The following is a 14,958-nucleotide window of genomic DNA, read 5'->3' on the forward strand; positions in this document are numbered from 1 at the left end:
CTGTTCGAAAAGTTACAAAAAAATAAAAAAAGTTTAAATTAGAAAATCCCATTTATTTCAAGAAAAAGTCCCAAACTGCAGCTAGTAATTTGGCCAGAATTTTTTTTTTTTACTACATGACATTCGGCTCAAGTGAATGGATAATAAGGCCATCACAATTAGAAAAAAAACTAATTAGGCTCCATTATCGAATCCAGTAATCATCACTAATGGATTGAAACGTGTAATAATTTGAATATTCACTTTATGCCATACTTTCTCATTCTAAGGTCCTCTATCAGAGGCCTGGGAGTTTGCGGGTTCTGCGCAGGACCTCCGTTGTTCCCAGCATTGCTCTTTCTGGACAGAGTTCAGATTTTTCTCCTGGGATCTGCTGTAGCCATTTTCCCAACATAGGGGTCACTGCTCCAAGTGCTCCTATCACCACGGGAATCACTGTTGCCTTCACCTTCCACATCTTCTCCAGTTCTACTTTGTGGCCCTGGTATTTCTCCAGCTTCTCATATTCCTTCTTTCTGATGTTGCTGTCACTTGGCACTGCCACATCTATTATCATTGCTATATTCTGATCCTTGTCTACTATGACAATGTCTGGTTGGTTAGCCAACACCTGCTTATCCGTCTGGATCTTGAAGTCCCACAGGATTTTAGCCCTTTCATTCTCCACCACTTTTTCTGGGGTCTCCCACCTGGACTTAGGGGGCCTTATCCCATATGCTGTGCAGATGTTCCTGTATAAAATTCCCGCTACTTGGTTGTGGCGTTTGGTATACGCCGTTCCTGCTTGCATTTTGCATCCTGCCACTATGTGTCGGACTGTTCCTGAGGTTTCTTTGCATAGTCTGCACCTTGGGTCTTGTGTTGTGTGGTAGATTCCTGCTTCTATGGATCTGGTACTTAGTGTGTGCTCTTGTTCCTCTATGATTACTGCCTCTGTGCTGTCTCGGAGTCCAGCTTTCTCCAGCCATTGGTAGGATTTCTCCATGTCAGCCACCTCCATTATCTGGCGATTGTACATCCCATGCAGCGGCTTGTCTCGCCATGGTGCTTCATGTTCCTGTTCTTCATTCCAGATCTGTTGTTGTTGCCTTAGGCTTTCTCTCAGCATCTCATCTTTTGGTGCCATTTTTCTGATGTATTCCTGGATAGCCTTGTTACATCCGTGATGGTGCCTTGGATGCCTTTCAAGCCTCCACCACCCTCCTTTCTGTTGGTTTACAATCTTTGGGTGTTAGACTTAGGGTGGAGGCCTCCATGCATGTGTATGGGTATAGTGTGTGTGTGTGTGTGTGTGTGTGTGTGTGTGTGTGTGTGTGTGTGTGTGTGTGTGTGTGTGTGTGTATATGAATATAGTGTATGTGTGTTTGTATGGGTATAGTGTATGTTTGTATGGGTATAGTGTATATTTGTATGGGTATAGTGTGTGCGTGTATGGGTATAGTGTGTGTGCGCGTGTGTGGGTATAGTGTGTGTGGGTATAGTGTGTGCGCGCGTGTGTGGGTATAGTGTGTGTGCGCGCGTGTGTGGGTATAGTATGTGTGCGTATAGTGTGCGTGTGTGGGTATAGTGTGCGTGTATAGTGTGTGCGCGCATGTGGGTATAGTGTGCGTGTGTGGGTATAGTGTGTGCGCGTGCATGGGTATAGTGTGTGCGCGTGTATGGGTATAGTGTGTGTGTGTATGGGTATAGTGTGTGTGTGTATGGGTATAGTATGTGTGTGTGTTGGTATAGTGTGCGTGTGTAGGTATAGTGTGTGCGTGTGTAGGTATAGTGTGTGCGTATATGGGTATAGTGTGCGTTTATGGGTACAGTGTGTGCGTATATGGGTACAGTGTGTGTGCGTATATGGGTACAGTGTGTGTGCGTATATGGGTATAGTATGTGTGTGTGGGTATAGTGTGCGTGTGTAGGTATAGTGTGTGCGTATATGGGTATAGTGTGTGCGTATATGGGTACAGTATGTGCATATATGGGTACAGTGTGCGTATATGGGTACAGTGTGTGTGTATATGGGTGCAGAGTGTGTGTGCGTATATGGGTATAGTATGTGTGTGTGGGTATAGTGTGCGTGTAGGTATAGTGTGTGCGTATATGGGTACAGTGTGTGCGTATATGGGTACAGTGTGTGTGCGTATATGGGTATAGTGTGTGTGTGGGTATAGTGTGTGTGTGCGCGCCTGTATGGGTATAGTGTGCGTGTACAGGTATAGCGTGTGCACATGTGTGGGTATAGTATGTGTGCGCGCGTAAGTTTTTCCTTCTGTGGTCAGAAAGTCATCTCTCCCTTTTCTTGCATTGGCCTTACCAAAGATGAGAACTTTGCCCAAGGCCTGATGATGGGCAGCTTCTCCTTGTAAGATCTCATAGCTGTCTGGATTGAAGCAAGGTAACTCTGGCTGCGTAATGTAGCTGCCGCAAATGTAGTCATCAGACTGAGAGGTGAAGATGGAGCTGCTGATGCTGATCAATATGTGACTCCTCTCTTCACCAGTTTGATGTACTGTTGGATCTCCTCTTTATACCAGACCAATAATCCTCCCTGAGGAAGCACACGCGAAACACGCATCGGGGCTGCACTGGACATCACATTGGCAGGCATTTGAATGGTTAAGCCAGGCACGTTATGATATATATAATCTGTTTTGGGTAATTGTGATGCTTGATGTTTGATATAGATCTTTACAACAGTCGCTACCCACTACATGTGACTTTATGGTCTTTGGGATCATCTCCATGGTCTGACTCTTAGGCCGGCGTCACACTCGGCGTAAGACAATACGGTCAAGTATATTATGGCCGTAATACGCTTAAAAGTCCCCAAAATAGTGGTCCGTAGCCCCTCCGTAGGCAGGGTGTGTCAGCGTATTTTGCGCATGGCATCCTCCGTATGTAATCCGTATGGCATCCGTACTGCGTGTTTTTCTCGCAGGCTTGCAAAACCGACATACGGCTATACAGGGGATCCATGTGTAAAAAAAAACATAAAAACATATATACTGTATATATATATATATATATATATATATATATATATATATATATATATATATATATATATATATATATATATATACATATATGTCAGTAGACACATATATGTATATATATTAATATTTCATACAGCGCTAGATAGCTTTAAAGCCAGTAATTCAATTGCCGGCTTTTCCTAAACCCGACATGATATGAGACATGGTTTACATACAGTAAACCATCTCATATTCCCATTTTTTTTGCATATTCCACACTACTAATGTTAGTGGTGTGTATATGCAAAATTTGGCCGTTCTATTAAATTAAAGGGTTAAATGGCGGAAAAAATTGGCGTGGGCTCCCGCGCAATTTTCTCCGCCAGAGTAGTAAAGCCAGCGACTGAGGGCAGATATTAATAGCCTGGAGAGGGTCCACAGTAATTGGCCCCCCCCCCTGGCTAAAAACATCTGCCTCCAGCCACCCCAGAAAAGGCACATCTGGAAGATGCGCCTATTCTGGCACTTGGCCACTCTCTTCCCATTCCCGTGTAGCGGTAGGATATGGGGTAATGAAGGGTTAATGTCACCTTGCTATTGTAAGGTGACATTAAGCCAAATTAATAATGGAGAGGCGTCAATTCTGACACCTATCCATTATTAATCCAATAGTAGTAAAGGGTTAAAAAAAACACAAACACATTATTAAAAAGTATTTTAATGAAATAAAAACAAAGGTTGTTGTAATATTTTATTCTACGCTCAATCCATCTGAAGACCATCGCTCTGTAACAAAGAAAAAATAATAAACCAACAATATACATACCTTCCAAAGATCTGTAACGTCCCACGATGTAAATCCATCTGAAGGGGTTAAAATATTTTACAGCCAGGAGCTCTGCTAATGCAGCGGTGCTCGTGGCTGCAAAACCCCGGGGAATGAAGGTAAAGTAGGTCAATGACCTATATTTACCTTCACTTGCGTTGAGGCGCCCTCTGCTGGTTGTCCTCATATGAACTCGAGCCTGGGAGCTTTCTAGGAAATTTCCCACGCTCGAGGAACAACCAGCAGAGGGCGCCTCACCGCAAATGAAGGAAAATATAGGTCATTGACCTACTTTACCTTCATCTGATGATAAATTGGCTACTGGTACAAACCAATGTGTACTCCGAACTACAGAGCGACAGCAGGAAGGCAGCAGCTCGTCCAATAGCAGAGTCTGAACAATACTGGAGGAACATATGGGAGAAGGAAAAAACACACAACACCAGTGCAATGTGGCTGCAAGATCTGAGAATGATATACAGCAACCACCTAGAGCAAGAACCAGTCAGTATTACATAAGCAGACATCCAACAGCGGGTCAAGAACATGAAGAGCTGAATAGCACCTGGGCGAGACATGATCCACACCTACTGGCTAAAGAAATTAACAGAGGTACATGAACGCATGGCAAAGCAGATGAACCAACAGCTAGAAGTAGGCCACCACCCAGCTTGGCTAACACAAGGAAGAACAGTTCTGATCATGAAGGATCCTCACAAAAAAGGAACAGTTCCATCCAACTACTACCCAATAACCTGCCTTACAACAACATGGAAACTCCTGTCAGGCATCAAAGCCACTAAGCTACAGAACCATATGATCCAGTACATGAATCCAGCTGAGGAAGGCATTGGGACACCAGAGGCTCTAAGCACCAGCTCCTAGTAGAGCAGTCGCTCAAGTCTCAAGATCCAGACAGACCAATCTCAACACAGCCTGGATTGACTACAGGAAAGCCTATGACTCAATGCCACACACATGGATCTGTGAATGCTTGGCTCTCTACAATGTCAACAGGAAATTACCTGAAGAACCTTCCTCAGAAATTCAATGGGGTTATGGAGAACACCTTTGGAAGTCAACTGAAGCCAACTAGCACAAGTGACAATCAAATTCCTCATATACCAAGGTCATGCACTGTCCCCATTGCTGTTCTGCATAGGCTTGAATCCCCTCAGTCAGATAATTACAGAGTCTGGCTATGGATAGAAGTTCAAGAGTGAAAGCACCATCAACCACCTCCTGTACATAGATGACATCAAGCTGTATGCAAAAAAAAAAAAAAAAAAGAGGCATCAATTCACTAATCCACCTGACAAGAATCTACAGTGAAGACATCGAGATGTCCTTTGGATTGGAGATGTGCGGCCGGTTGGTAGTAAAGAGAGGCAAGGTCGTCAAGACTGATGGAGTGGAATTACCAGCAGGACTCATAGCAGATGTACAGACATACAGTACTACAAGTACCTCGGCATCACACAGGGGTACGGTAACCATGATGAGGAGGCAAGGAAAGCAGCAACATCCAAATACCATCAAAGTCTAAGGCTAGTTTCACACATCCGTTTTTTGTTTTCAGGCTAAATCCAGCCAATTTGTAAAAAAAAAAAAAAAACGGATCCGGCGCAAATTGTGAAAAATCGATGCGCCGGATCCGTTATTTAGTTGGATCCGTCCTTCTTTAATGCACATGGATTTTTGACTTCCTGTTTCGGGGGAGAGAGAGGGAGAGAGACCAGAACGGAAAATCTGCATGATTTTTATGGAAAATGCTTTGAAAACCGGATCCGGGCGCTGGATTTATTGTTTCACACCTCAGTTTCATGTGTTTTTGGCCTATTCCGGCACTGTGCGTTTTTTTCCGCCAGACGAAAAAAAGTTGCAGTGGACATTTTCTCCGCCCGCCGGAAACGACTATTTGGACGGATCCGGAAAAAACAGACGAAACGTCTGGCCATCAGGCACAATCCGGCGCTAATACAACTCTATGGGAAAAAAACAGATCAGGCGTAAAAAAAACGGATGTTTTTTCAAAAATTGCCGGATCGTACCTGAAACAAAAAGCCTGATGTGTGAAAGCAGACAAATCCTGAAGAGCCAGCTCAATGGGAAGAATAAAATCCGCGCCATCAATACATATGCCCTGCCAGTTATCAGATACCCTGCTGGCATAGTGTGCTGGCCTAAAGAGATGGAAGCTGCATATGTGAAGACACGAAAGCTCCTTATTATACCAATACATACATTTAAAAAAAAATATATAAATATATATATATATATATATATATATATATATATATATATATATATATATATATATATATACACACACACAGTGGGGCAAAAAAGTATTTAGTCAGTCAGCAATAGTGCAAGTTCCACCACTTAAAAAGATGAGAGGCGTCTGTAATTTACATCATAGGTAGACCTCAACTATGGGAGACAAACTGAGAAAAAAAATCCAGAAAATCACATTGTCTGTTTTTTTAACATTTTAGTTGCATATTATGGTGGAAAATAAGTATTTGGTCAGAAACAAACAATCAAGATTTCTGGCTCTCACAGACCTGTAACTTCTTCTTTAAGAGTCTCCTCTTTCCTCCACTCATTACCTGTAGTAATGGCACCTGTTTAAACTTGTTATCAGTATAAAAAGACACCTGTGCACACCCTCAAACAGTCTGACTCCAAACTCTACTATGGTGAAGACCAAAGAGCTGTCAAAGGACACCAGAAACAAAATTGTAGCCCTGCACCAGGCTGGGAAGACTGAATCTGCAATAGCCAACCAGCTTGGAGTGAAGAAATCAACAGTGGGAGCAATAATTAGAAAATGGAAGACATACAAGACCACTGATAATCTCCCTCGATCTGGGGCTCCACGCAAAATCCCACCCCATGGGGTCAGAATGATCACAAGAACGGTGAGCAAAAATCCCAGAACCACGCGGGGGGACCTAGTGAATGAACTGCAGAGAGCTGGGACCAATGTAACAAGGCCTACCATAAGTAACACATTACGCCACCATGGACTCAGATCCTGCAGTGCCAGACGTGTCCCACTGCTTAAGCCAGTACATGTCCGGGCCCGTCTGAAGTTTGCTAGAGAGCATCTGGATGATCCAGAGGAGTTTTGGGAGAATGTCCTATGGTCTGATGAAACCAAACTGGAACTGTTTGGTAGAAACACAACTTGTCGTGTTTGGAGGAAAAAGAATACTGAGTTGCATCCATCAAACACCATACCTACTGTAAAGCATGGTGGTGGAAACATCATGCTTTGGGGGCTGTTTCTCTGCAAAGGGGCCAGGACGACTGATCCGGGTACATGAAAGAATGAATGGGGCCATGTATCGTGTGATTTTGTGTGCAAACCTCCTTCCATCAGCAAGGGCATTGAAGATGAAACGTGGCTGGGTCTTTCAACATGACAATGATCCAAAGCACACCGCCAGGGCAACGAAGGAGTGGCTTCGTAAGAAGCATTTCAAGGTCCTGGAGTGGCCTAGCCAGTCTCCAGATCTCAACCCTATAGAAAACCTTTGGAGGGAGTTGAAAGTCCGTGTTGCCAAGCGAAAAGCCAAAAACATCACTGCTCTAGAGGAGATCTGCATGGAGGAATGGGCCAACATACCAACAACAGTGTGTGGCAACCTTGTGAAGACTTACAGAAAACGTTTGAGCTCTGTCATTGCCAACAAAGGATATATTACAAAGTATTGAGAGGAGATTTTTTTTCTGACCAAATACTTATTTTCCACCATAATATGCAAATAAAATGTTAAAAAAACAGACAATGTGATTTTCTGGATTTTTTTTTCTCAGTTTGTCTCCCATAGTTGAGGTCTACCTATGATGTAAATTACAGATGCCTCTCATCTTTTTAAGTGGTGGAACTTGCACTATTGCTGACTAAATACTTTTTTGCCCCAATGTATGTATGTATGTATGTATGTATATATATGTACACACATATATATACATACATATATATATATATATATATATATATATATATATATATACACATATATACATATATATATATACATACACACACACACACACACAAACATACACGTAAAAAGATATACATTCATATACCGGCTACTATGAAAAGCAAGGCCAGGTTTGCTTCTGTGCAGACACAGTACATGGATTATATTGCACCAGTGACCGTAACAAATATGTTAGTGCTTAAGGGAAATGGGGAAAGTACAAGCAAGGTCATTGCAAGCGATAGCGATTCAGAATTCTGCTTCTCGGACCCTGCCATTACCACCTGGGCGATTCGAGTCTCTGACATTTGCGTACATGTATAATGCATTAACACATTTCGCTAGTGCAAAGTGCCGCTGTAGATTCTCCATAAAGGAATGCAGGTTTGATTTTCTCCTTGACAAAGGAGTAGAGACGAAAAATCAATTGCTATCAACACCCTGTCATGACCAATTACATCAAGCAGTAAAGGAGGCCTCAAAAGACTGAAAGCAGCTGCCTATTCTAGAAATACTTACTTTCAGGAGAACGATAACGATATTGTAATAATATTGTAAGCACAAAGAGGAGGAAAAAGCCTTGAAAAGTGTTGTTGAAGATGATATATTTGAGGAGGTTTGTCATTTATGTTGTAACTCAATCTAAAATGGTCTATGCTGTACCGTTTCTCCTCGTGGACAGGTGATGCTCCCTGGGAAGAAAGTATGCAAAATAGCGCTTCTTCAAGAGGAAGAAAAATGATTCCCTAATGACACCAGCAGGGATGTAGACTGTAGACTACTGGAGGTAGAAAGCGGACTCTAGTATCATCAACTGGAGGTAGAAAGGTGACTAGAGTCATCAACTGGAGGTAGAAAGCTGACTAGTGTCATCAACTGGAGGTAGAAAGCTGACTAGTGTCATCAACTGGAAATAGAAAGCCGACTAGTGTTATCAACTGGAGGTAGAAAGGTGACTAGAGTCATCAACTAGAGGTAGAAAGGTGACTAGTGTCATCAACTGGAGGTAGAAAGCTGACTAGTGTCATCAACTAGAGGTAGAAAGGTGACTAGTGTCATCAACTGGAGGTAGAAAGCGTACTATTGTCATCAACTGGAGATAGAAAGCCGACTAGTGTCATCAACTGGAGGTAGAAAGCTGACTAGTGTCATCAACTGGAGGTAGAAAGCTGACTAGTGTCATCAACTGGAGGTAGAAAGCTGACTAGTGTCATCAACTGGAGGTAGAAAGCCGACTAATGTCATCAACTGGAGGTAGAAAGCTGACTAGTGTCATCAACTGGAGGCACAAAGCTGACTAGTGTCATCAACTGGATGTAGAAAGCTGACTAGTGTCATCAACTGGAGGTAGAAGGCTGACTAATGTCATCAACTTGAGGTAGAAAGGGGACTAGAGTCATCAACTGGAGGTAGAAAGCCGACTAATGTCATCAACTGGAGGTAGAAAGCTGACTAGTGTCATCAACTGGAGGCACAAAGCTGACTAGTGTCATCAACTGGATGTAGAAAGCTGACTAGTGTCATCAACTGGAGGTAGAAGGCTGACTAATGTCATCAACTTGAGGTAGAAAGGGGACTAGAGTCATCAACTGGAGGTAGAAAGCTGACTAGTGTCATCAACTAGAGGTAGAAAGCTGGCTAGTGTCATCAACTGGAGGTAGAAAGCGGACTAGTGTCATCAACTGGAGGTAGAAGGCTGACTAAGGTCATCAACTTGAGGTAGAAAGGGGACTAGAGTCATCAACTGGAGGTAGAAAGCAGACTAGTGTCATCAACTAGAGGTAGAAAGCTGGCTAGTGTCATCAACTGGAGGTAGAAAGCGGACTAGTGTCATCAACTGGAGGTAGAAAGATGACTCTAGTGCAGGGGTTCCCAACCACGGCTCCACGGCCCAGGACCAGGACCAGTCCCCGTTGTGGGTCTTTTACAGGTCTGTGGTAAATGGTTTATTTAAGACATATAGCAACCATTCATTTTATCATCACGACATGAAGACTTACAAGAGAGCCAGCATAAACCTAGCAAAAAGGTCATACAGCACAGTATTAAACTAACAAACATTTTGCCAACTGGGGTTTGCTGAACACAACCCAAGTCTGGATTTGGTGCATACGCCAACAATCAGAACCAAAAAGATGTCCTAAAACAAGTCAAACAAATGTCCGAAAAGGTTACCGCAGACACTGGTCGATCAATACAACAGGCAAAAAACAAATACTGTAAGGTGAAAATACTTCTATAATGTGAAAAACATTAGAAAAAAAAAATTTGATGTTACGAAGAAATAAGCAGGCACAAGTCAACAAAACACAAAAAGAGAAGATATCAATTAAGTTGATAAACCATAATCTAACTACAAGAAGCAAAACACACACAAGATGGTAAAGTATTGGTGCCACCATCACCAAAAAGTCCATGCACAGAATATAGGCTTACACACAAACCATGAGTTTAATAAGTGAGGGCTCCTGTCTGTTGGGTCTCATGTGTGGATCTATGGTCTGCACCCTACACATCTGGCACTGGGATTCTTCTGTGGTAGTCTCAAAGAGCTTTCTCTGTAGTCGTAATTGTTTCTAAGCATGGTAGAGGTAGGAAACTAGAAATAAACCATCAACAGATGTCCTCCATCTCTATAGATAATGGGCTCTCCATTGACATATTTCTTATGAGGTTATCCAAAACAGGGCCATCTACCAGCCCAACAACGTCTTCTAGGAAGAAACTAGATTCCTTCATGTATAAGATGCTTGACTGGGACATATTGTGACGGCTATGTATCTGGGGCGGACCATCTTAAAAACAGGTCTTGTGGAGCCATCCCCATATGCAGTTTTTAGTAACTTACAACAATTATGTCAATGATGATACCACTGACTAAAGCAATCAAGAGGTCAAAGGAAGAACCACTCAATCATCACAAAAGAGCAGCCGTAAAACAAACTGCTGAAAATAGTTAAAACATAGCAGAAAGACTTTAGAGCATCTGGGTATAGAGTAGTCAGCGCTCAAGTCGAAGAATGTCCGTTGTTTAGGAGGCCCACAACTTGATGATTAGAACTGCACCATGGAGCAGTGGAGGAAGGTGGCTTGGTCTGACGATTCACCCTTCCCTGGACGACCGGGTGCGCATTACCTGGTGAAGAGATGGCACTTGGATTCAATGTGGGGGGAAGCCAGTCCAGTGGAGGCCTCTTCTACTGGGAAACCTTGGATCATGGCACTGATGACAAAAGTACCATCAACCTAAACAGAGCACACACGAAGCGCACCCTTTCACAAGAGCAGGATTACTTAAGGAAAGTGGCCTCTCGGCAGAATAATGCTGCTGTCACACAGCAAAAACTACAAAGAAACACTGTGAAAAGTAATAGAAAAACTTCAAGGTGATGTTTTGACTCCAAATTCCCGGTATCTCAATCCGATGGCGCAGACATCCATGCCTTGCTGGGTCAGAGCTGTATAAATGCTACGGCTAATCGGTATAAATTCAGCTAAAATTGATGAGACAATGTTCTCCTAAAGCGGCATCATTAGCACCATCTCCGTCTGCTGGAGAGTTCTACGTCCAGAGAAATCACCATTGAAGTATAACAAGGATGCTGAATACCTGCCGGGAGTTCAGATTAAAAACCCGACAACATTTAACTAAAGCCAGCCAGTTTCTGTGCGAGGTTTGACCCTCTTCGAAACAAATTAGATCACCGGTGAGGCACAGATAAGGGAGACTTGGTTTATTAAAACTTAGCGGTGAAATAAAACTTTCCTCCTGTAAACCGTGAACTTGTGTTATTGCCAAACTCCACTAAGTGCTGGTAAATATACCATTAAAACTACTGAATGCCTCGATGCATGGGGGGAAAAAAACAAAGAAAGTGACTGATCAGAGCGGGTCAGAGATATCCACCTAAGATATATAATTAGAGAGGAGGGTGCCTGCAAAATTCATTCATGAGACAAACTAACCTGGGAAAAGACAGGTACAGTATGAAATCAACATACCCAATAGTCCTAAGCGGTAAGGATTGTCTAAGGCTTTATCAGTAAAGAACAAATATAAGAAATTCTCCACACTTAAAGGGGTTCTAACAAAATAGATTGGGTTAATCAGAGTAAAAACTAGAGGTAAGTTTAGGTGATCCCCAGGACGATCACACATTTATCCTGCAGTGGCCACTACAGGATCAGAGTGGTATTACATGCCAGTGAATTAATTGGTGGCCATGTAACACATGGTCGCTCTGTGAGCACCAGCCTTGGATCTCTACTCTGGTTCAGAGCAAACCTGCAAGTGCAGATTTCCACATCTACACTGATTACTGACAGCCTTCGTTAAATTTTTAACATCTTTGGTTGTTAATACATATTAGGTACACGAGTGGCTGAATAAACTAATTTGTTCAAAAAACCTCTTTCTTGATGCCCATCCCCAGCATGGCCAGATGTGCCTGTGTTCTGTACGGTGAGAGGGAAGCAAAGGCCCCGAAACACATTAGAAAACTGTTGACTCAGTGATTTTCTTGTTTAACCCACAAAAGGCCTCCCCACCACTCCGCCATACACAGGAACGATTGACAGGATGCTCCTTTTCTATGAGAGTGCAAAAGTTTGGGCACCGTGCACGATTAGTATCTAGTAGCACACCCTTTTGGAAATACCACAGCTTCTAAACACTCCTTGTAGTCAGCCAAGGGTCTTAATTCTTGCATGAGAGATTTTCATCCATTTTTCCTGTTCTGTGAGATTCCAGGGTTGTCTTGCATGCACTGCTCTTTGAGGTCTAGCCACAGATTTTCAATTATCTTCAGATCAGGGGACTTTGAGGGCCATTGTAAAACCTTCAGCTTGCGCCTTTTGACGTCGTCTATTGTGGATTTTGATGTTTGTTTAGGATCATTATCCATTTGTAGGAGCCATTATCTTTTAAACTTAAGCTTTTCCACAGAGGGAATTTGGTGAAATGTCATTGAATCCATTTTTCCCTCTACCCGTGATATATTCCACTTGCCATTGGCTCTAACATAACCCCATGATTAATCCACCGTCATACTTAATTGTTGGCGAGATAATTCTTTCCCTGAATTGCTGTGCTCTTTTTTTCTCCACACATACCTTTGACCATTGTGGCCAAAGAGTTCTATTTTAACCTCATTGGTCCACAGGACTTGTTTCCAAAACGCATCAGGCTTGTTTAGATGTTCTTTGCCATATTTCTGACACTGAATTTCATGGTGAGGACACAGGAGAGGTTTTCTTCCAACGACTCTTTCCATGAAGGTCATTTTTGTCTGAACAGTTTTACAGTGCACCACAACACCAGAGTGCTAAATTTTTCTAAAGGTCTTTTACAGTAAAGTGGGGGTACAGGTTTGCCTCTCTAGCAATCCTATGAGCAGTTCTCACAAAGTTGGCCTGTCTTCCAGACCTTATCTTGACCTCCATTGTTCCTGTTAAGTGCTATTTCTTAAGTACATTTCGAACAGAGGAAAAGGGCAACTTGAAGACGCACTGCTATCTTCTTATAGCCTTCTGCTTTGTGGCCCACCACCATTTTCGGAGTGCTGGGAAGCTGCTTAGAAGAACACATGGCTGCTGTTTTTTTGGCATAAGGTTAGAAGAAGCTTTGTTTTTGTAAAGATAAGAAATTTACATCACCTGGCGTTTCCTAACGATGATAGTGAACAAGCCGTAACCCTAACAGGCTAATTAAGGTCTGAAACCTTGGTCAAAGTTCCCGAAGCGCACATCTCCAAGGGTGCCTAAACTTTTGCATAGGTCCGTTTTCCTTTTCGTCGTTTTTAAAATGTAAGAAATGACAATGCATTTTCATTTTACTAAAATATAAAGGAATGTGTCATCCTTTTCTTTACGCCTTTTAGAGATCATTTCATATTCAACTTGATTAACTGTTCACAATAACAGTAATTTTGACCATGGGTGCCCAAACTTTTACATGCCACTGTAGTATAACAGGCCGCACATAGTCCTCCAAACAGAATAATAGCCCCACAAGTCCTTCATAAAGCATAATGGGCCTCACATAGTCCTCCGTACACTATAATGGGCCCCACATAGTCCTCCATACAGTAACAGGGGCCACACATAGTCCTCCAAACAGTATCATGGGCTGCACATATTCCTCCAAACAGTATCATGGGCCCCACAAAGTCCTCCATACAGTATCATGGTCCCCACATAGTCCTCCATACAGTAACATGGGCCCCACAAAGTCCTCCATACAGTATCATGGGCCCCACATATTCCTCCATACAGTATAATGGGCCCTACATAGTCCTCCATACAGTATCATGGGCCCTACATAGTCCTCCATACAGTATCATGGGCCCTACATAGTCCTCCATACAATATCATGGGCCCCACATATTCCTCCATACAGTATCATGGGCCCCACATAGTCATCCATACAGTATCATGGGCCCTACACAGTCCTCCATACAGTATCATGGGCCCCACATAGTCCTCCAGACAGTATAATGGCTTTAAAAAGGTCGTTGAATTGTTACGGAGATTATTGCAGCATCTTGACTTGGCAGTGTTACGTTTGAAACAGTTTCTAAGAGGAGTCTGCCTCAAAGAAGGGATTTGTAATGTTCTTATCTCCCATGATCTTGGGACGAGATCTTGCTGCTGAGATCTCAATCTGAGCATGCACCACCCCCGGCGGCCATTTTCCCAGAGGCCACCGCATCACAGCAATGGATGTTCGGCGGCCTCCAGGCTTTCACAAAATGCCAGCGGACTACCCTCCCCTTCCGTACCACCGCCACATCAGCCTGGGAAAGGAGTCTGTACATCGCCCAGCAGCGTTGGACCGGGATCGCCGCAGAATCGCCAGATTCATGCTGCTGCCACATTATTTGTAAGTATATTTCGAATATAAGACGCACCACTAATCCCCCACCCCCATTTTTTTTTTTTTTTTTTGGGGGGGGAGGGGGGGAGGAGGAAGTCTTATAGTCCAAAAAGTACGGCAATTTTTGTGACAATATGAGACAGTCTGTAAATTATTAAAGGGGGTATCAAGGCAGTTAAAATTCTGATAAGTGTTTGGCTGTATCAGGAAGAGGCGTCAAGAATGTCACAGCTTAAAGCAAGAAGTGAAGACCAAGGAACCGGAGCAGTGGAGAAACAAAGAGGCGAGTATGTT

General features: G+C 43.0%; 1 protein-coding gene across 1 annotated transcript in view; it reads right to left on the minus strand.

Moving 5' to 3' along the window:
- Nucleotides 1–14,958, minus strand: part of NBAS (NBAS subunit of NRZ tethering complex) — an 854,371-nt gene that overhangs the window by 541,291 nt on the left and 298,122 nt on the right. The window lies entirely within an intron of this gene.

Source organism: Ranitomeya imitator, chromosome 5 (assembly GCF_032444005.1).
Source record: "Ranitomeya imitator isolate aRanImi1 chromosome 5, aRanImi1.pri, whole genome shotgun sequence".
Classification (NCBI taxonomy): Eukaryota; Metazoa; Chordata; class Amphibia; order Anura; family Dendrobatidae; genus Ranitomeya; species Ranitomeya imitator.